The 22,392-nt window shown below is 44.9% G+C and overlaps 1 long non-coding RNA gene across 1 annotated transcript in view; it reads left to right on the top strand.

Moving 5' to 3' along the window:
* The first annotated feature begins 2,264 nt into the window (after window positions 1-2,264).
* LOC132008240 (uncharacterized) overlaps window positions 2,265-22,392 on the top strand; it is a 40,502-nt gene continuing 20,374 nt past the window's right edge. The window contains exon 1 of the long non-coding RNA XR_009401574.1: window positions 2,265-2,972. This is a non-coding gene — a long non-coding RNA (uncharacterized LOC132008240). The remainder of the gene's footprint in view (window positions 2,973-22,392) is intronic.

The following is a 22,392-nucleotide window of genomic DNA, read 5'->3' as shown; positions in this document are numbered from 1 at the left end:
GGGGTGGGTGAGAATTTCAAGAAGAATGAATGTGATTTGGAGTCTACTCTCTAAAGGGATTCCCAGGGAGATCACCTGAACCCTGGGGTTCAACACTCTTTTTTTTGGAATGGGTGAGGACCAAGTCATTGAGTATTAATGGATTTTCCAAAAAGACAAAAACTGACCATGTATACCTTAAGCATTCTGTCTTTACTAGGGTGTTGATGTTGAAAATCTATTCCATCTGAATAATCTGGAAAGCTGAAAGGGCTAGTGTTCTTCCTTCCCCTCATTATTTTGAATCAGTCAATCCCAAGATTCGGTAACAAAATGACCTGAAAGACATACCCACTTGCCAGCTCGTCACTGTAGTTTGTTTAAGCCAACACTGTCCTTTGAACAGTGGGGTATTATTGGCACTATGGGATTTTGTTGTTGATGTAACCGATGCTTCATAAATATGGCCCAAGCTGTTAAGGTCGCCCACAATGATCATCTGAGCTGAAGGCATGCCAGCTGGGGAAGGGCAGGAAGGAGTATGGACAAGTACATTTCCAGGCCCTGCTTCTGAGGGTATATCTCAGGGCCCAAACCTCCTGCCCAATGGATGTCACCAAGGTGGTATTCTGGAGTCACAGAGCGTGGCCTCCTGGAGCTATCCAGAATGTCAGATGTGCCTGAGCAACAGTCCCCACCTAGAGAAGCAAGTCATTGACTATTGTGGGGCATGAAAGTGGAGCAATGAGGCCAGGAGCTGGGTAGGAACTGGTGAAAGTAAGCTTGTGAGCTCATGTTAGCTTCTCTGCTGCATTCACAACGCTTACACACAGTGGGCTGTCAATGCATGTTTCTAGAATGAATGTCCTGAAAAAATGAGGGAAGGAGCAGAGAGAGGTAAGGTCGGAGAAGTCCAAGAATTTTGCAAGAAGCCTCCTGGGATGCCCAGGGTTCTTCTGTGTTGGGCAAGAGGGGAGCCCTTGTAGTTCAAAGACATAGGGCAAGAGAATCAGAACTGTGAAGTGACAAGTCTTCCGAGGTTCCTTCTGCCTCGGTTTCCCTGTTTGGAAAGGCCTCCGTTAGTGACTCCAGAGCTGAGCAGTCATTGTATTTAACCAAGCCTAGTGACATCATCATCAATAACAATTGCCTCACCTTGACTCAATTCCCAGAGCAAACTTCTGGGAAAATAAGGGGTCTGAGGCAGGGTGTGTGACTAAGACCCAGGGGACAAGAAAATCCCCTAGAAGCCACACTCTAAAACCATAAGCAAAGTGGTGGCCCAGATGGTTAGATGATGCAGACATCCACCAAAAGTGTGATTCGTTTTCCACATTTCTCGGGCACTCACCGATTTTAGACACTATACAGAGCCCAAACCCAGACAAAGCTCCTGTTCTAAGGGCTTATGATCTAAATTCCTTGTGGAAAGTCTGTCTTTCAAATGTTTAAAGCACCTCATTCAGTCCTCATTTCCATTTCAAGTCATGCATCTCCTTCCTGAGAAACCCACCAGGTTTGAAGTTTGTAGCTGGCCTTCCTTCTGTTTTTGCTATTTATGTGCCAATTTAAAGGGTGGGGAGAGCTACGTTAATTTAAAAATAAAACACAAATAGTGAAATGAGGCTTGGTTAAAGTAAAAAACCACAGAAGGCATTTTTTTCCCCTTCTCATATTTTTCAGATTTTCCTAGAACCACCTTTATTTCCTCAGAGCGCAGTCATAGAAAGTGATGCTCTTCCAAGTGAAAGCTACAAGCCTTATTCCTATTCTCTCTCATCGCACCTTCAGGTTTTCTTTTTCCTTTTCAGCCATTTGAGGGAGCAACTGAAAGCCCCTAATTCACATGTGGTATTTCTGAGCACTCTAAGAGTAGATTTTGGGTTGTTTTTTGCTCTGTTTGTATCTTACCTCTTCTGTTCAGTTGGCTCGGCTTGTACATTCTGGGGATGGGAACACGGCTTTAAAGTCAGATCCTCCTGGCGGATGCCCAGACCACCATTTATCAGTCTTGTGGCCTCTTCTATCAGAAGGAGAGTAATGGTGTACTCCTCCCAGGGTTGTCATGAGGATTGAGGAGTCAAGACACATAAAGGGCTCAGCACAAAACAGGCTCTTAAGACACAGTAGCTATTAAAAACAGATCCTTTCAACCAATCTGCTCCTTCCTTAAACAAGCTCCTCCTCCTGTTTTGGAGAATAAAATCAGTTATCTATTCCAAGTCGATGATTTATCCCCATTTTACATCACCAAAGGGCCCGTGAGAGGGGGAACAAAACCGAGATTGACCTTGCAAACGCGCGAGCCTTTTAATGGAGTGAAATCAGTTTTCTTGCCTTTCAGCAAGAGGCGACCAAATCAGCGGGGCAGGGACTTGGGGGAAGACTTGAAGGCCCACGGTGGGATAGCAGGACCACAGAAAATGGGGGAGAGTGATCAGGGAAAGCAGGTCCAGGGCTGAGATGAGGGGCCAGAGGGGCGACAGTCGCCAGGTAAGAAAGCTTCCCACTTGGGGAGTTCTGAGTCCAAGCGTGTGCCTGCCGAGGCTGCCGGGCCCCGGGGTTTGGTGACCACGGGACCCGAAGCGCGTGCGACAGCGCCCTCTGCCGGCCGCGCCGAGCAAGCCAGCGACCCAGCCGCTCTGCAGGTGGGACCAGGGATCCATCTCTCGCAGCCTCCGCATCCCATCTGAGGACCGCGCCGCCAGGTCCCGACAGGATTCTGGGAGACGCGTCCCTATCAGACGCCTGCGGGCTGAGCAGAGACGATGCTCGGAAACGTCCGATTCACCCGGGGATCGGAGGCTGCGGGAACCCACCCAAACCCCGCAGAGGCTGCGCCTCTTGGGACCCGGGGCCAAAGCCTGCTGGGCTGTCGGAGGTGTTTGGAAGTGGCATCGCCTATGGCCAAGACCGCGGGTTCTGCGGACAGAGAGGAGCCCTGGGTTCGCTTTCTGCCTCATCCATTTTCCAGCTAGGTGACCTTGGGCAAGGTACTTAAATTTCCATGTGCCTTAATTTCCTCATCTTTAAGATGGAGAGAATGATCCCGATCTTATGGGTTGACATGAGGATTACATGGGATCAGACAGCCTGGGTTGGAATTCCGGCACTGACATCAACTAGCTGTGTGCCTGGGGCAAATTACTTAACCTCTCCGTGCCCCAATTTCCTTAAAATAGGGATAATAACGGTACTTACCTCCGAGGGTTGTTGCCTGCAAAACGCTTAACACAGTGCCTGGCACAGAGTAAGCGCTCAATAAATGGTGGCTCTTATGGTTGTTGTCGTTATTATTGTTCTTAAGAGCGCTGAGCACACGAGCAGAACTCTAGCGGGCTGCTATTATTAGTCTCTTTCTTGGGTCCGGCTATTTCTTTCCGGGCATTGTTAAAATCTTTACCATGCGGTCGCGTCCTTATCAGTAGTCGAAGGACAGCCGGCCTTCCTGAGATTGGAAAAAATCGAGGTTTCCCTGGAGGAGGGCCAAGGACGCGGCGGCGGGCTGCAAGGACCGGGACCTCCCCGGGGGACACCCGCGCCGCGCCGCCTCCGCCCGTGCCTCCATTAGCGCGCGTCAGAGCCGCAGTGACGTCGCCAGGTCCCGGCGCTGGGGAGGCGCGGCCTGGGCACGCGGGGAGCCTGGGTGGGGGGCGGGGGGTGGCCGGGGTGGCCGCCCCGCTGCAGGAGATGTCCGCGGCCGCGCGGTGCCTTGCTGTCTTCGGCGGCTTCGGCCCAGGCAGCCCCGGGAGCTGCGGGAAGTCCGCGGCCGGTGTAGGCTGTTCCCCGCGCCTGCCCGCGCGGTGCGCCATCGGGCTCCGCCCGCACCCCGCGGGGAGGCCTCGGAGGCCAATGCCAGGCCCGCCCAGCGGGCACGGGGCTGGTCTCCCCGCGGCCGCTCCGCGTCTGCGTGGTCCTCCCCCTCCCACCCTCTCTTCCCACGCCCGCCCCAGTCCCATTACTCGTTGTCCCGGAGAGACCTGCTCAATTTCTTCTTCCTCTACCCTCCTTCCGAACCAGCTCCTTTGCTGCGAGTGGTCAGCAGCCGCCCCAAGGAGGTGCCTCAGATCCCAGCTTGCGGCCCCCCGCGACCCCATCCCTTTGCTCTCTGGAAGGTTCCAGTAGACTTGCCCAGCACGCACCTCCAACTCACCGAGCCTTGTCCTCATTATTGCCCATGACGGCGGTGTGCCCCCACCCAACCATCGTCCTATATGTCTCACCTTCCCTCCTAAATACCTCTCTGGGCACTCTCCACTTCTTCCAGGATGGCTTCGGAGTTCCAGCCATCCTGGTTTGGGCTATTGACATATTCCTCTCAAGGGGATCCTTGTCTGCACCCCAGCCTCCTTCACATGTGTCCTCCACGCGCTACGAAAGCCTGCCACCTACAACCCATGTCTGGCTATGCCTCTCCCGGCTTGACGCTGGCTGCCCAGCCTGGGACCTCAAACCCTCTGTCTTCATGGACACTCTTGTCTGCCATTTTTGAGCATGTCGGGAGGTAGTCCTGGGTCTACCCACTCTATGAAAGGCCCTCCGTGTCTTTATTGCTGCTGGTCCCTCTCCAGGGAATTTGCACCTCACTCCCTCCTTCTCCTTCCCCAATTGGCTTCCTCTTACTCATTCTCCACAACTCAAGATATGAGTCACCTCTGACAGGAATGCCTTCCCTGTTCTGCTATCTTTGGAAGAGAAGTCTCTCGGGGACCCAAAGCTTCCCATCTCTGTTGCTTTCCTCATAGGGTAAAGACCTGACTTTCAAGATGGCTCTGGAGGCCCTGCATGGTCTGTGCACATGCCCCACCCCCCATCATCTCCAACTCCAGTCCTTTTTTCCCTCTGCTCTAGCCACACTGGGGTCTCAGTTCCCAGACCCTGTGCACACCCTCCAGCCCCAGGGTCTTTGCACAGCTTGTTCTCTTGGCCTAGTACAACTTTATGCCCTTCCTCACCTACTTAATTTTTGGCTCTCATCCTAGGTGAGCATCATGTCCTTAGAGACAGCTTCCCTGTCCCTTCCCATAAGCCCACCTCCAATTCAGTCCACTTCTTCTTGGGTAGATCAAAGCTTTTAAAAAAACTACGGGAGAGTAAGATCATCAAACTGGTTTATTCTGCACCCCTCCCGGGACCCTCCAACCTTTGCCAAAGCTCAACATTTGCCCTAATTTCTTCAAATCTTTTTTTTCGAGAACATAAAACATCTTTAGATCTAGATAGGGCCCTTTGAACCCATGTCTGTCCCTCTCCTAAGGTAACTAACCACTCTCCTGCTTCTGGGCTGTATCATTCCTATACAGGCTTTTGTATTTTTACTACATGTGTTTCTGCCTATAAACACGTCATAGAATTGTTTGGCATGTTTGTCAACTTTGGGGAAGTGGCATTATACTGAATACATCATAGTGCAACTTGCTTTTTTTTTTTTTCACTCAGTGTTAGGATTTCAAAGTGTATTCATGTTGATATATGTAGTTCTAGATCATACATTTTCACTGCTGATTTGGGTCCTATTGTATGAGTTCACCACACCCTATTTACCCATCTCTTTCTGAAGGATGCGTAGCTTATTTTCGCATTTTGTGTTGTTAGAAACAATGCTGCAGTTGATGTTTCTTATACCCATCCCCTTGTGTGAAAGTGAACTGTCGGGCCGATACTTGTGTGTGAAGTTGCTGGACCAGGTCATGTCTATTGGCAGCTTTACTCAGCATGGCTGAGCAGTTTTTCAAAGTGGTTGTACCAATGTGCACTTTGATAGCAGCACGTAAGAGTTCCCGTGCTTGGCATCCTCGACAAGACTTGGTAATGTCAGACTGAAACATTTTTGCCAAGCTGGTGGGTGTGAAATGGTATTTCAGTGTTTTAATTTGCAGTTCCCTGTTTACAAGAGAGACTGAGCAGACTTTCATTAGTTTGTTGGCCATTTGCCTTTCATCTTTTAAAAATTGCCCTTGGTTTGACAGTGCTTCTTGGATTATCTCTTATTATGCGTAGGAGCTCTTTATGTATTCTGGATACTAATCCTTTGTCAGGCTGTAGCCCATCTGGTGTGTTTTACTTCACTCAATTACAGTTTGAATCTGTGTGATTATTTGATTAATGTCTGACTTTCCCATAAGACTATAAGGTGCAGGAGAAGAGGGACCATTTCCTGTGACTAATGCAGTGTCTAATACCTGCTAGGAACTCAATAAATACTTCTGGACTGAATTACATTGACCTTATTTGTCTTTTTCTGTGATTCTGCTCAGCCCTCACCCTGAGCCTCTCACAAGGCTATAAATTCCTCTCGAGCAGGAATCTGGTGCTATTTTCCTCATCTTTGTATCTCCGTCTTTGGCTCCATCACGACACAACACCCCTGGCTCAGAGGATCTATCCAATCATTTCTGCTTGAGTTATTTTATTTGAGCTTTCTCTTTCCTTTCTCCTCAACCTATCTTTTATCTCTAAGCCCGGGTAGATATTATTTATAAAATGAATGAATAATCAAAACCTCCTTGGGTGTTTGTGAAAATCACAAGATATAACGTTTGCCGGTAAGAAGAGCAGTGCTTAGCACACAGTTGGCGCTCAGTAAATGGTGACTTCCGTTGTTCCCACAATAATCATTTGGGTGACTAAAGATATATTCTGTTTAACTTTAACAGACCAAATTCTTTGAGAGAGAGAATAAAAGTGAACTTCCTGAAGATCTGGTGAGCGGGTTTTTTTTTTTTCCTTTATTGGCATTTGACCCATTATATAAGGCTCAGTCCCAACACGATCTCTGAAAAGCATCAAATATCATTCTTCTCCTTCTCTTTTATAAATTCCAGACATATCAAAGGCATATGAACCATACATAGAATTCAAACCTTTAAGTGAACACATATAAAGGCCAATTCCACTCCTTTGGCCAGAAGTCAGAGAGCAGAAAGGAGGTCTGTGGGTGATACCAGGGGTGGGATTGAGTGGCTGCAGCCAGGGACAAAAGCAGAATTCTTACATCTGTTTCCTACATCTGCCATTGATTGTGTGACCTTTGATCTATTTATAAAATGAAGACAATAATTCTTGCTTTTTCTGGGAGGTGGAACTTCATTAATTGCGCATTTTAAAAAATGCCTTGAGATCCTTCCCATGAAAGCCGAAAGTTCCGCTATATTTAAACAGTGCTCCGGAAAAACGAATGGCCCAGCCCCACCTGTCCACACAACAGAGGAATATGATCTCTTTCTTACCAGAAAGCAAAGCTCAGGAAGGTCGATTTGCATGCCTGATGTGGTGTGTTGCCGGCAGACCGGGGAAACCCCCTTCATCACTGGCCCCAAGCTCAAAGGCATGAGAAATCTCAGGGCAGCCTTTATTTGATCAAGATGTCGCGCTCTACAGAGACCCACCCTCTCTAGGGTTTTATCCCTGCTGCAGGAAAGCAGGTGACTGTGATGGGCCCACTACAATGTGAGTCCACCAGAGAGAACACGGTGACCGCTGGCAGGGGCTTTCCCCAGAAGACCCAGAAGGAACGAACTTTGCTGCAGGATGTAACTGGAGAAGGTTGGCAGCAGCTTCCCGAAGGTGGCGTAGGCAGGGCCCCCTCTGGAGCCTGACCTTCTCTTCAACTCCGGAGTCTGGGAGAGGGACCTGAAGGCTCAGGGAGGGCTGAGATCCCCAACTGACAGCTCTGTGCAGTGGCCTCCGAGGGTTATGCCTGCCCCTACAGTGGCTGTTGGAACCAGCAACACCATCTTGCAGGCGCTTGAGGAGAGAACCCTGGAACCAGAAGACCAGGCTGTAAACTCCAACTGCAAAAAAAAAAAAAAAAAAAAAAAATCCAGCTGTGCCATTTGGTCACTAAACCCAGTCTCTGAGCCTCAGCGCTGCACCTGTGGGCCGGGGCTAATGATAACTGTGGGGGTTGTTAAGCAAGATCACAAGAGAAAAAACATGCGACAGTACACGAAACACAGACTGTGGAAGGGGGGAAGCCAATACTCATCGAGAAGATGAAAACCCTAACAACTCATTTAAGTCTGAGCAGAGCTCAGTCCCTTATCACAGTTTTTTTCTTTCTATTCTTTTTTATTATTATTTTTTTAAGATTTTGTTTATTTATTTGACAGACAGAGGTCACAAGTAGGCAGAGAGGCAGGCAGAGAGAGAGGAGGAAGCAGGCTCCCTGCTAAGCAGAGAGCCCAATGCGGGGCTTGATCCCAGGACCCTGGGATCATGACCCAAGCCGAAGGCAAAAGCTTTAACCCACTAAGCCACCCAGACACCCCTCTTTCTATTCTTATTTTTTTTTAAAGATTTTATTTATTTATTTGACAGACAGAGATCACAAGTAGGCAGAGAAGCAGGCAGAGAGAGAGAGAGGAGGAGGAAACAGGCTCTCTGCTCTGCAGAGCAGAGAGCCCGATGTGGGACTCGATCCCAGGACCCTGAGATCATGACCTGAGCCGCAGGCAGAGGATTTAACCCACTGAGCCACCCAGGCGCCCCCCTCTTTCTATTCTTAAGGTAACACTTGCACCTGATTAAAAACAACAACAACAACAACAACAACAACCTACACCAAAAACCAAAGAGCCCGAGAGAGGATACAGAGAGAAATGAACATCTCTGCCATTGGAACTTCTTGTAACACTTTCTCCTTCCCTGGTGGCAATAAATATTAAATAACAGTGCCAGGTTCTGGTGTATCTTTCCAAAGATCACCAATGCATGTATGAGGATGTATGTGGATTATAAGCTGTGCCTCCTTTTGACACAGATAACATGCGATCTATGCTTTTCTTTTCTTTTCTTTTTAAAAAGATTTTATTCATTTATTTGACAGACAGAAATCACAAGTAGGCAGAGAGGCAGGCAGAGAGAGAGGAGGAAACAGGCTCCCCACGGAGCCAAGAACCCGATGCGGGGCTCAATCCCAGGACCCTGGGCAGAGGCTTTAACCCACTGAGCCACCCAGGTGCCCCGATCTATGCTTTTCTTATACTCTGCATTTTTTTCTTACTACACAGTGTTCCTTGACATGACTTGCATGTCAGTATGTATAGAGGCCCCTTTCTTTGAAGGCTGCACAGTATTGCATTTGCTCAGCCAGTTCTCTGCAGATAGACATTTAGGTCTGTGGAGTTTCCTGAGGCTGCTGTAACAAATTAGCACACGTTCAGTGGCTTAAAACGACAGAAATCTATTATCTTACGGTTCGGTAGATCAGAAACCCAAAAATGGGTCTTGCTGGGCTAAGATCAGGATGTTGGCAGGATTGCCTTCCCTCTGGAGGAGACTTGAAGGGAGAATCAGTTTCCTTGCTCTTTCTAGCTTCTAGAGACCACCTGCCTTCCTTGGCTTGTGTCCCCTTCCTCCATATTCAAAGCCAGCAATGAGAGGTTGAGTGTTTCTCGGATCACCCTGGTCTCATTCTCCTCTTCTGCTCTCCTTCTTTCACTTCTGAAGACCCTTGTGATTACATTGAGTCTGTTCGGAGACTCTCCCTATTCTAAGGTCAGCTGTGTAGCAACCTTAATTCCATCTGCAATTAAAAAAAATTTTTTAAAGATTTTATTTATTCATGTGACAGACCTCATGAGAGATCTCAAGTAGGCAGAGAGGCAGGCAGAGAGAGAGGGGGGAAGCAGGCTCCCCATTGAGCAGAGAACCCAATGCAGGGCTCGATCCCAGGACTCTGAGATCATGACTGAGCCAAAGGCAGAGGCTTAACCCACTGAGCCACCCAGGCGCCCGGCATCTGCAATTTTAATACCCCTTTGCCATGCATTGTCACAGGTTCTGGGGGGTGGGGATGGGGGACCTTTTGGGGAAGCCATTATTCTGCCCGCCAGAAGGTGATTTCCTGTCTTCTGTTATTACAGACAAAACTGATGAATGTCTTGTATAAATGCCATTTCCTACCTGTGACTATCTGTGTGAGATTAAATCTGATAAGTGGACTGTGTAAAAGGACATGTGTTTTAAAATTTGGGAAAGGTATTGTCAAATTTTGTTCCAAAGGGATTGTACTAATTTACATGCCTACTGAATACCCCTGTATTCTTGCAAGTTTAAAGAAAAATTGGTAGCTTTTATTTATTTTATTTTTATTTTTTTAAGGTTTTATTTATTTATTTGACTAAGAGAGAGAGAGAGAGACAGTGAGAGAGGGAACACAAGCAGGGGAAGTGGGAGAGGGAGAAGCAGGCTTCCTGTGGTGCAGGGAGCCCGATGTGGGGCTCGATACCAGGACCCCCAGGATCACAACCTGAGCCAAAGCAGAGGCTTAATGATTGAGCCACCCAGGTGCCCCAGTAGCTTTTATTTTTTAAAAGCAGTTTTAGGTTTACAGGGAAATTGATCAGACAGTATAGTTCCCACATTCCCCACCCCCCATAGTTTTCCCTCTTGTTTACATGTCGTGTTAATGTGGCATGTTTGTTACCACCGATGAACCAATGCCCATACATTATTATCACACAAAGTCCATACTTTACAGGAGGGTCAGTCTTGGTGTTGTACATTCTGAGGGTTTGGACAAATATATAATGACATGTACCCATCATTGTAGTATCATACGGCGTAGCTTCACTGCCCTAAAAATCCTCTATGCTCTGCCTATTCATCCCTCTCTCTTTTTTCCCAGACCCCTCACAAACATGGTTTTGCCTTTTCTGGAGTGTCATATAGTTGGAATCATATAGTATATAGCTTTTTCATATGGGCTTCTCTCACCTAGCAATAAGCACTTAAGATTCCGTCCTGTCTTTTTGTGGCTTGACGGCTCATTTCTTATTGCTCAGTCATATTTCCTTGTATGGACGGACCACAGATTGTTGATCCATTCACCTATTGAAGGACATTCTGGTTGCTTCTAAGATTTGGCAATTATGAATGAAGCTGCTATATAGTTGACCCTTGAACAACGTGGGGGTTAGGCGACCGGACCCCTGTGGAAAATCTCAGTAGAACTTTTGACTCCCCCCAAAACTTAACTACTGATAGCCTACTATTGCCGTTACCTATAATAACATAAACAGTAGATTAACACGTATTTTGTATGTTGTATGTATGATTTGCTTATTTTTATAGTAAAGTAAGCTAGAGAAAAGAAAATATTATTAAGAAAATCAGATGGGGGGGCGCCTGGGTGGCTCAGTGGATTAAGCCGCTGCCTTCTGCTCAGGTCATGATCTCAGGGTCCTGGGATCGAGTCCCACATCGGGCTCTCTGCTCAGCAGGGAGCCTGCTTCTCTCTCTCTCTCTCTCTCTCTCTCTCTCTCTCTCTGCCTGCCTCTCCATCTACTTGTGATCTGTCAAAAAAATAAAATCTTAAAAAAAAAAGAAAAGAAAAGAAAATCAGATGGGGGCTCCTGGCTGGCTCAGTCATTGGAGCATGTGACTCTTGGTCTTGGGGTTGTAAGTTCGAGTTCTGTGTTGAGTGTGGAGATGACTTAAAAATTAGATCTTAAAAAATTAGGGGAAAAAAATCATATGGAAGAGAAAATGCATTTGCAGGTACTTTACTATATTTATTTTTTTAAATCTGCATATAAATGGACCCACGCAGCTCAAACTTGTGTGTTCAAAGGTCAGCTGTAAACATCCGTGTGCAGGTTTTTTGTTTTTTTTAAGATTTTATTTATCTGAGAGTGAAAGAGAGCACAAGTGTGTAGAGGGGCAAACAGACTCCCTGCCAAGCAGGGAGCCTGGTGCAGGGCTTGATCCCAGGACTCAGATATCATGACCTGAGCTGAAGTCAGACGTTTAACCAGGGGAGCCCCCCGGGTGCCCTTGTGTGCAGATTTTTATGTGGATGTAAGTTTTCAGTTGTACCACTTTTTACACATCTTTGAATGTACAGTATTTTAGAAAATTTTTTCGCCTTGGCTAATCTGGCAGATGAAAAATGGTATCTGGTTGTTTTAATGTACATTTCTTTATTTAAGAGTGAAGTTTGACATCGTTTCATATTTACATTTTTATTTCTGGAAATGGTCTGCTCATGTTTGTTTTTCTGTTGGGTTGTTTTTTCTTAGTGATACAAACACACGTTATATAAAAAGGAAAATTAGAAATGTGTTAAATTTTTGCAATTATTTTATCCGGTTTTCTATTGGTCTTTTTTTTTTTTTTTTTTTTTTTTTTTTGATTTTTTTAACCTTTTTTTTTTTGGTTTTTTTTTTTTTTTTTTTTTTTCTGTGTAGAGATTTAGAACCTTTATAAGTTCAATTTATACCTTTTCTTTCTTGGGGGCCTTTGTGGTTATGCCTTGCCTTTTCTACTCTGAGATTTAAGAAAAAGTTCCCTGTTTACTTCTTGTGTTTTTATGGCTTTCCTTTGGACATTTAAGTCTTTGATACATCTGGATATATTTAGGTAAGAGGAGTAGATAGGTTTCCAAGTGCTGCCCTCCTCCCATTGTTAACCTATTAGGGAATGTATGTCCAGGATCGCTTTCCAGATAATCCATCTTTCCTTTTTTTGGGGAAATTCCACCTTGATTATATACTGAAGTCTGGCAGGGAATTGTATTTTATTCTGGTCTTTGGAAGTAACTGTTTTGCTTACCAAAGTTTTACACCATTTTTTAAAAAGATTTTATTTATTTGACCAGAGAGAGTGAAAGAGGGAACACAAGTCAGGGGAGAGGAAGAGGGAGAAGCAGGCTTCCCCTGAGCAGGGAGCCTGATTAGGGGCTCGATCCCAGGACCCTGGGATCATGACCTGAGCCAAAGGCAGATGCTTAATGGCTGAGCCACCCAGGAACCCCTACCTCCTGGTTTTAAAAGTAACACTTTATTGAGATATAATTCACCCTTTTATATAGAAAATTCACCCTTTTAAGTATACAATTCGGGTTTTTGCTAGCTTCACAGCATTGTGTAATCATCACTGCTATCTAGTTCTACCGCATTTTCATCACCCCACAAAAAAACCCTGTACCTGTTAGCAGTCCTTCTCCATTCTCCCCTGCCCCCAGCTCCTGGCAGTCATGGATCTACTTTTCATTTCTATGGATTTGCCTGTTGTGGACATTTCATATAAACAAAATTCTACAGTATGTGGCATTTTATGTGACTTCTTTGTGACTTCTTTCACTTGCCATAATAGTCTCACGGTTCATCCACATTGTAGAATGGATCAGTACCTCTTTCCTTTTCATTGCTGTGTAATATTCCACTGCGTATCTGCACTACATTTTATCTATCCATTCATTTGTTGATGTATATTTGGATTGTTTCCATGTTTAGGCCATTATGAGTAATGCTGCTATAAACATTTATGTATAGGTTTTTGTGTAGACATATGTTTTCAATTATCTTGGGTCTATCTTTCTATCTATCTAGGAGTAGAATGCTAGGTCATATGACTACTCTATATTTAACTTTTTGAAGAACTGCCAGACTGTTTTCCAAAGTGGCTGCAGCATTTTACATTCCTTCCTAACAGCAATGTATGTGGATTCCAACCTTGTAGGTGTGAACTGGTATCCAATTGTGGTTTTGATTTTCATTGCCCTAATGACCAATGATGTAAGGCATCTTTTCCTGTGCTTATTAACCATTTGTATATTTTGTTTGGATAAATGTCTATTGCAATCCATTGCCCATTTAAAATTAGATTATTTATCCCTTTTATTGTGTAATAAGAGCTCTTTATATATTCTGGACACTAGTCCTTCATCAGATACATGATTTGCAAATATTTTTTCCCATTCTGTGGGTTGTGTTTTCTCTTCTTTAATGGTGCCCTATGAAGCAGAAATATTTTTAATTTTGTTTTTTTTTCCTTACGTTTTTAATTTTGTTGAAGTCTAAATTTATCTGCTTTTTCCTTCTGTCCGTGGTTTCTGTGTTCTAGCTAAAATGCTACATTATGTTTTGATGTCTGTTAAGGAGTCTGTCCTTCCTGCCCCCCCACACACACTCCCCATGCTTGTCAGGCTCTTCTTGCTTATATTTCTATGTGAACTTTCGAATCAGCCCATCTTGTTCCAAAGCAATTCTTTTTGTATATTTTAAAAACTGGAATCACTGTAGGTATAATGATTTGTGAGAACTGACATCTTTACAATAGTACACCTTCCTATTTGAAAACAGGGTATGTGTTTACATTTCTTCAGACTGTTAAAACTAGTGGTGTTCTAGAGCATTCTTCTTAGAGACTTAGCACAGTTGTAAAGGTTGTGTTTTTGTAGTGGCCCATCTGAATGGAATCTTTTTTTCTTTTTAAAAATATTTTATTTATTCATGTGACAGAGCTCACAAGTAGGCAGAGATGCAGGCAGAGAGAGAGGAGGGGAAGCAGAGAGCTCGATGCAGGACTCAATCCCAGGACACCGAGATCATGACCTGAGCCGAAGGCAGAGGCCCAACCCACTGAGCCACCCAGGCTCCCCTGAATGGAATCTTTTAAGAATTAGTTTCTAACTGGTTGATGATTGCGTATGAGAAAGCTACCCACTTCTGTTTATCGGTCTAAAATTGGTCATCTTATTCTATTGATACTGAATGATTTTGCTGATAATTCCTGAGTGAGTTATCTTGCATTTTCTAGGTTTCCAGTCACATTGTCTAAAAATCATTATAATTTTGCTTTCTTCTTTCCTGTTTTCATACTTCTTGCTTTTTTCTCCCTGTTGTATAATTGTATAGGCCAGCACTTCTAGAACAATGTTAAATAATGCTGGTTAGTGAAGATCTTTATTTTGCTCCTGACTCTAAGGGAAATGTTTCCAGTGTTTACAGACTTTGCAGAGAGAAGGTTTCCAGCATCTCTTTTCTTAGTCTTTTCTTTTATTGTGTTCTTTTTGTCAGGTTTCATACACGGTTCTGTTGGCTTCATAAAAAGAATTTGGAAGTTTTCCTGCTTTCTCTTTGCTCTGGAACAATTTAAATAGCAGGTAGAATTCACCCATGAAACCATCTGGACCTGACACTTTTTTGGGGTATATAGCTCTTTGAAAACATTCTCAATTTATTCTGCAGTATTTAATAGGTTTCAGTTTTTTGGAATGTATTTAAAAAAAAATCTTCTGGAATTAGCTGCCATATTTTCTATTTTCCTAGAAAATCATCTCTTCTCCCCAGGGTTTAAACATTTCTGCTTTTGGTTGACCAAAGTAATTGCTTAGGGTTCTGTTAATTTGCTCAGTGTCTATGCTAAGGTGATTTCTCAACTCTCATTTCTTATTTTGTGTATTTGATCTTGACGAACCAGGTTGGGGGGGGGCGGGTCGTCCACTGCAGGACTGTCTGTTGATACGGTCAGCCTGAAATTGAGGGCTCCCAATCATGAAATACCACCCCCCCGCCCCCCGCCTAGCCAGTTCCATTCTGTTCAAGATGGCAGAAGATAGACACTTCTTCCATTACCTGGCTTTAGCTGTGACGGTTTGCCATGTGCCAGACCCTGTGCTAAGCTTTTTACTTTTGTTTTCTCACTGAATTCTCACAGCATCTCATGAGAGACAAAGAACTGCATTATTATTCCCATGTTGCCAGCGAGGAAACAGAGACCCGGGGAGATTAAGTAACTCACCCCAGTCCCCACAGCTAATTGCTGGCAAAGCTGAGGTTCTGACCAGGGCTGTCCACCTCAGGACCCATCTGAATGACAGGGCCCTGCCCCACCCCCCCAGCCCCATTCTGCATTTGCTTTTCTCCTCATCTGCTGTCAGCAGCACAGGACTGGCCCGAGGTGGTGGACTTCTAACTCAGGCCCATGTTTTCTGTACTTTTTTTTTTTTTTAAGATTTTATTTATTGATTTAACAGACAGAGATCACAAGTAGGCAGAGAGACAGGCGGGGGGAGGGGAAGCAGGCTCCCCGTTGAGCAGAGAGTCCGATGTGGGGCTCGATCCCAGGACCCTGAGATCTTGACCTGAGCTGAAGGCAGAGGCTTTAATCCACTGAGCCATCTAGGTGCCCCACTTTTTTTTTTTTTTAAAGGATTTATTTATTTTAGAGAGAGAGTGTGCACACAGGGGATGGAGAACAGGGGCAGAGGGAGAGGGAGAGAGTGAAATCTCCAGTAGACACCCCGCTGAGCGTGGAGCCCAACACGGGGCCGGGTCCTAGGACCCTGAGATCATGACCTGAGCTGAAATCGAGAGTCTGACACTCAACTGACGGAGCCACCCAGGTGCCCCTGTTTTCTGCACTTCTCGTGTCTCATAGTGTGACCCCACTCCATCTCTTCGATGATGTTTGAGGGCTCGTTCTGTGCTAGCCACAGCGCTAGGTGCTGGGACAATGGCTCTCAGGCATGGTGCTTATAATCCAGTGGGGAAGGAGCTGTGTCACCTGCAAAATGATGAATCTTATTTAAATAGCAGCCCCCTCACCCCACCAAAAAACCAGGCATCAAATCATAATGCCTTGAGGTATAATTGTTGAGAGAGCCCGGGACTGGTTTGAATTGCGCAGGTCTGCCCCTTAATAGCTATATGATCAAGACTTGCCCCTCTGTTCCTCCGAGCCTCTTTCCACGTCTATAAAACGTGGATAACAATCGCACGCATTTTTCACGTGGCAGGCATATGTCTTAGAGTTGATGGGTGTCTCACAAGGATCCTTGACAGTGTCGTTGTTTCTGTTGCCTGTGCCACGAAAGAGTGGTGTGTCCTATGGATGGTCTTCGATTTGATGACACATGATAATAATCACATGGTTGTTGTGAGAATGAAGTGACATAAAAGAAAGAGGAAATCTCTGTTAAATAGTGCAGGGAGATGGGCTGGTGCTCTAATCCCGAGTCGGTCATCATTACCTTGCTGGGTGATCCGGGGTTGGGGGGTGGGAGGCAGGTGACCGACATCGTGTGGTTCCCCCCAGTGTCCTTCTCTGGTCTTCCATCTTAGCAAAATGAGAGATTTATTTAATTTGTTAATTCAGCTGGCATCTCCTGAGCCCATTTTCTGGGCCAGGCACAATGCCCCTGGGCCATGGGAGTGCCTGGCTCAGTGGAATGCTGACAGGGAAGAGATTTTCCTTGTGAGCAGTGCAGATGACAAAGATACAGACAGGAAGGGTGAGCTGATCTCATGGGACTCTTCCAGCTTTAAATTCTGTTCTTCTGGAAGGAGGAGGGCCAGATAGGACTGGTGTGTTTGGAGAAGCCATATGGTGTAGGGGTTAATGCACAGGCTTTGGGGTAGGGCCATCTTAAGAGCACCAGTGCTTTTTGCTGTGTGACCGTGGGGCAGTGACTTAACCAACCTGAGCCTCAGGACCCTTATCTGTGAATGGAGAGTAACAGTAGTCCTGAGCTCATAGGATTGCAATGCGGTACGTAAATCACTCAGCTCAGTGAGGGGTAGTAATAAATGACTAATGAATGGTAGTCCTCTTTCTCCTTCCTTCCTTCCTATTCTGCCTCTCCCTCCTGTCCCTCCTCCTTTTCCCCAGTTCACTTTCTGTACTTGAGAGGCAAAAACCTATTGGTGCAGGAATTCCTTGTCCAACATTTCCTACTTTCTGTTTGGAAGTTGGCACAGAAAAAACAACTCTGGTGGATAAATTTGCCTCTCCCATTGCCAGCCTTTGCAGTGGCTCCCTAACCTTGCTGGAAAAAGTAACCTCCCTAACCTCCCTAACCTCCCTTACCTCAGTTCACTGTGCTTGCCCTGTCGCTGAAGGGACTCAAGTGGGGCATTTTCCTCTGCGAGGCTAGGTAGACACAGAACCCAAGGCTTAGGTACTTTTCAAGGGCCTATGAAAAGGTCTGAATTCCAGAAAAAGCTATTGGCTCCAAAATGTGAAGAGGAAACTGTAAAATCAAGAAATGTTTAATTAGAAGCCTATTAAATGCCACAGCGTGTTAACATCATGAATTGTTGAAATTTACGGTTTCTTTATGTTTGAAAACAATTTGTAGGTTGGATTTTTCGCACTTTGCAAGAGTTCCCAAACATGTACAATAGTTATTACTGAGAAATTATAGCCAATTATAAATTAAGTGAGTTGTTCACCAGTTGTAAATTAAGTGTGTTTAGCCAAATTCAATAGCAAAAGTATAAAAAGCCCCTTCAAAAATTTTGCAGTTAAAATTGTTATTATGGAATATTTTAAACAATGTAAGCCCTCTCTTGGGTCTAGGAAGGTCTTTAAAATGCTTATGCTGTGCTTGGGAGGTTGTTAACCCTCTTTTTACTTTCCTCCTCTCCCAAGGATAGCTGATTTTTCTAGCCCTTTGTGAGACATCTAGCATTTAGAATTTGTAATAATTTTTGCAAATATTCACAGTGTAATGAGAAATTGCAGGACATTAAACTATAGATCAGTTTGATCTCAAGTAGTTTAAAAAATTCATACATGCATTAAAAAAAAGACTAGAAAGAAAGATACTAGAATGTTAATAGACTCTCTTGGTAGAACGACGTGCATAATTATCTTTTCTTTTTTATAGTTTTCAGACTTTCCAAATTTTCTACAATGAAAATGCATTACAATCAGAAAAACAATTTTGGTAGTTAAAAATTTTTTTCTTACTACAAAGTAATTTATGCTCATTATAGAAAAATCACAAAATACATATAAGCATAAGGAAGGAAAAGAAACATGCAAATTCCACCCACCCAGAGACAACCACTGGGTCCTTCCAGACCTTTTTTATGCATACATAAACATTTATATTTTTGTCACAAAATGGGATCATTCTGGACATAGTACTGTTTTGAAACCTGCTTCTTTCCCTCACAATATATATTGAGAACATTTTTTTTTTTAATGTCAACAGCACATTTCTACAAGATGATTTTAATGGCAGCATACCACATTTTCAGGATTAACTATAATTTACGTAACCTCTAATTATTAGACATGTATATTGCTTCCCAATTTTCCCTATTACAAAGAGTACTGTAATGAAAATATTTTAAAGCCTTTTAAGAAGTCTTTATTTTCACGAGGAAATCATAGAGCACTACCCAATTTGTTTCTGAATGATGCCAGGCTGAGGATCCAAAGGTGTTTAAGTAGTGATCTGTGCTCTGGAGGAGTTCCCAGTCTTGGTGGGGTAGACTGTGGTGGGAGCCATGAACCCTGCCTGAGAAAACTGAGAAAGACTTCTACGGGAGGGAGACAAGCCTGGGACTTGAGGACTGAGTAGGAGTTCACCGGACAGATAGGGTGGGGTGAGCAGGGAGCCCTTCCCTGGCCCAGAGAATAGGACAGGAGAAAATGGGAAGGTAACCTTTAATTTAAGTACCTGCAAGATGTGCTGGGTACTTATACCTAAGTTTTCTCATTGAATACTCACATCAGCTCTGCAAAGGAACCATTCTCATTCCTGTTTCCCAGCCAAAGAAACTGAGGGTGCGTGTTTGTTTCCAGAGGTAGAGCCAGGATTTGGACGTGGGTCTCACTTTAAAGTCCATGCTCTTTCTTTCTTCCTTTCTTTTTCTCTTTTCCCCGATGATAGCAGAGGCAGTTCTGTGCTCCAGGGAAGGTAGGAAAAGGTCTAATTCATTTTCTTTTCATGTGCTTTTTCTTGGTAGCAAATATCCCAGCTATTTTAAGGCCTGTGCTATTCCCTGCCACAAAGAAGGGCTTAAGTCCCAGCCCTCTTCCTTCTCTTCCTTACAAAGCTTGAAAGTGAGGTGGGAGCATCCAGCCGCCATCTTGGGCGCTGTTCTTTGCCGGTCCTTGAGCAAGCCTGTCCCTCTTCTGTACCTCATTTGTCTTGGTGCAAGGACACAGAGTTAGGTGCAGAGAGGCCCATTTTAGGAACAGTGAGACGGAGCCTGGGGGATGGGGTGGAAAGTGGAAGGCGAGGGCAAGAGAGGTGAGTTGGACAGGTGGGCCATGTCAAGGCCTATGTTACTGATGTTTGCTAGGGGATGGACGTGGTCAGGGGCTCCTAAGGCAGAAGAGTCAGACTAGCTCGGGAAAGGATGGTGTGTCCTAGAGATGGATACAGGTGTTGGAGAAAACGTGATGTGGACCTAGAATAATAATAGGTAACAGTTTTTGATTGCCAGACACCATGCATGTAAAATATTCTTAATCTTGATGGGGTAGATGATACTATTATCCTCGTTTTCCAGGTGAGAAAATTGAAGCACAGAAAGGTTAAGTATCTTGTCCAAAGGCACACAGTAAGTGGAAAAGCCAAGATTTAGACCAAGGCAGCCTGTTTTTACCTTTCTTTTATTTTATTTTATTTTTTTAAAAGATTTTATTTATGTATTTGACAGAGATGACAAGCAGGCAGAGAAGCAGGCCGAGAGGCAGGCAGAGAGGTGGGGAAGCAGGCTCCCGGCTGAGCAGAGAACCCAATGTGGGGCTCAATCCCAGGACCCTAGGATCATGATCTGAGCCGAAAGCAGAGGCTTTAACCCACTGAGCCACCCAGGTGCCCCATGTTTTTACCTTTCCATTTAACTTAACTCTCATGGAGCTCTGTGAAGACAGGGGTCCTCTAAGTTTCACCACCTGTGCAGGGTTGGTTGAACCTGTGAAACAATGCACTGTCAATAAATAGGGTTTATTAATATTTATTATGATGATAGTACAGTTAGGTGTGATGTATTTAATGTATATTATGAGAATTACATATATTAGTGATTAAGTGTGGAAGCGACGAACAGACTAATACAGCAGCACAGCAACGGGAGGGAAGAAATGTTTCTGAATTACAATTACAGGGTTTGGTGACAGGGTGTGGGCTGAGGAGTAGAAGGGGAGGATTCTGGGTAGGTGACTCGGTTTCCAGGTTCGAGAGCAGGGAGATGGTGGGGTCATTAATGAGGGTCTGCTTGGGGGGTTGTGGTAGAGAGTTATGTTTGGGCTGTGTTCCTCCGAGGGGCCCGTGGGCCTTGACCTTGGTCCCTGAAGAGCTCCTCTTGTGAGAATCCTATAAAGCTCGTTCTTCTGATTTGGATAGCAAAACTAACAGGTTTACAAACTTCTCACATGCTAATTAAAAAACTAATTAAAACCCATCAGTTCTAAAAGGCATATGGTTTATTTAAGGTTGATCCAAGCTTGATGTTTGGTTAAACAACATTTTAATAAATCATAAAACCAATTGGCTCTAATGATACTAGTATGCGTTTCCAATTTACTGGGTATATTTCACATGTGGGTCTTTTTTTTTTTTCCCCCATTTGAAGGACATTAAATGAGGCAGTGTAGATAAAAATGCCTACTGCCTTATGATCATTTAAAATTTGTTTTCTTGGGGCGCCTGGGTGGCTCAGTGGGTTAAGCCGCTGCCTTCGGCTCAGGTCATGATCTCAGGGTCCTGGGATCGAGTCCCGCATCAGGCTCTCTGCTCAGCAGGGAGCCTGCTTCCCTCTCTCTCTCTCTCTCTCTCTCTCTCTCTCTCTGGCTGCCTCTCCGTCTACTTGTGATTTCTCTCTGTCAAATTAATAAATAAAATCTTTAAAAAAAAATAAAAAAATAAAAATAAAATTTGTTTTCTTGCCAGGCGCCTGGGTGGCTCAGAGGGTTAAAATTTGTTTTCTTTTCCTTGAGCCCCTCGGCAACTCTGTGGGGCAGGTATAGTCTTTATGCCCATTTTACAGATAAGGAAACAGGCACCCTGAGGAGAGGTGAAGGAACACGTACAAGATGCCTTGGCACGAAGTAGAAAAGTCAGAACTCGAACCTAGGTCTGCTCCATGGTTCCTCTCTAATAGATTATCCCCAAACATAGCCGCTTAAAACAGAAAATATTTATTATCACACAAAGGTGCTCCAGGTCAGGAATCTATCTGGAAGTGGCTTAGCCAAGTGGTCTGGTTCAAGGTCTCTCGGGCAGTTGCTCTTGAGCCATTGCTAGAGACTTCGATCTCTGGAGGCTGGGCCCGGGCTGGAAGTACCGTCTGTAAGCTTCCTCACTGGGCTTTTGGCAGGAAGTTTCAGCTCCTTGGCATGCGGGCATTTCTCTGGGAGTGTTCATGACATAGCTTTACCCAGACTGAGTCATCTGCAAAAGAAAAAGAAAGGGTGAGGGAGGGGGAGAGAGGGAGGGGAGGAGAGCAACCAAGCTGGAAGTCAGAACCTCATCTCAGTAGTAACATCCCCATCAATTTCACTCCGTAGGAGCTAGTCCCTGGGCCAACCCTCCTTTAGGGCAGGGGACTTCCCAAGGGTGTGAATGACAAGAAGCAGGGGTCCCTGGGGGCCACGTTAGAGGCTACCTATCATGGGCACCTTTTCCACTCCATCATACCATATCTTGTCATCTTCATCTTTGCAGCCCCTCCCCCGCTCCGCATAGAATTACTTTATAAACTTCATGAAGTTGCAGTGTGACCAGTTTGGGGCAACTTATATTTTCTGGAAACAGACAATAGCACTGAACTACTTAGCAAACCAGGAAATGGAAAATGGTTATGAGGAGATCCAGTCTTGTTCATTGCCAAGGCAGTGTAAAATGCAACATGTACAAATGGACTTAACTGGTGAAAAATTAAT

The sequence above is a fragment of the Mustela nigripes genome, unplaced genomic scaffold, assembly GCF_022355385.1.
Source record: "Mustela nigripes isolate SB6536 unplaced genomic scaffold, MUSNIG.SB6536 HiC_scaffold_76, whole genome shotgun sequence".
Lineage (NCBI taxonomy): Eukaryota > Metazoa > Chordata > Mammalia > Carnivora > Mustelidae > Mustela > Mustela nigripes.
The sequence above is the reverse complement of the archived record's forward strand: the minus strand, read 5'-3'. Positions and strand labels throughout refer to the sequence as shown.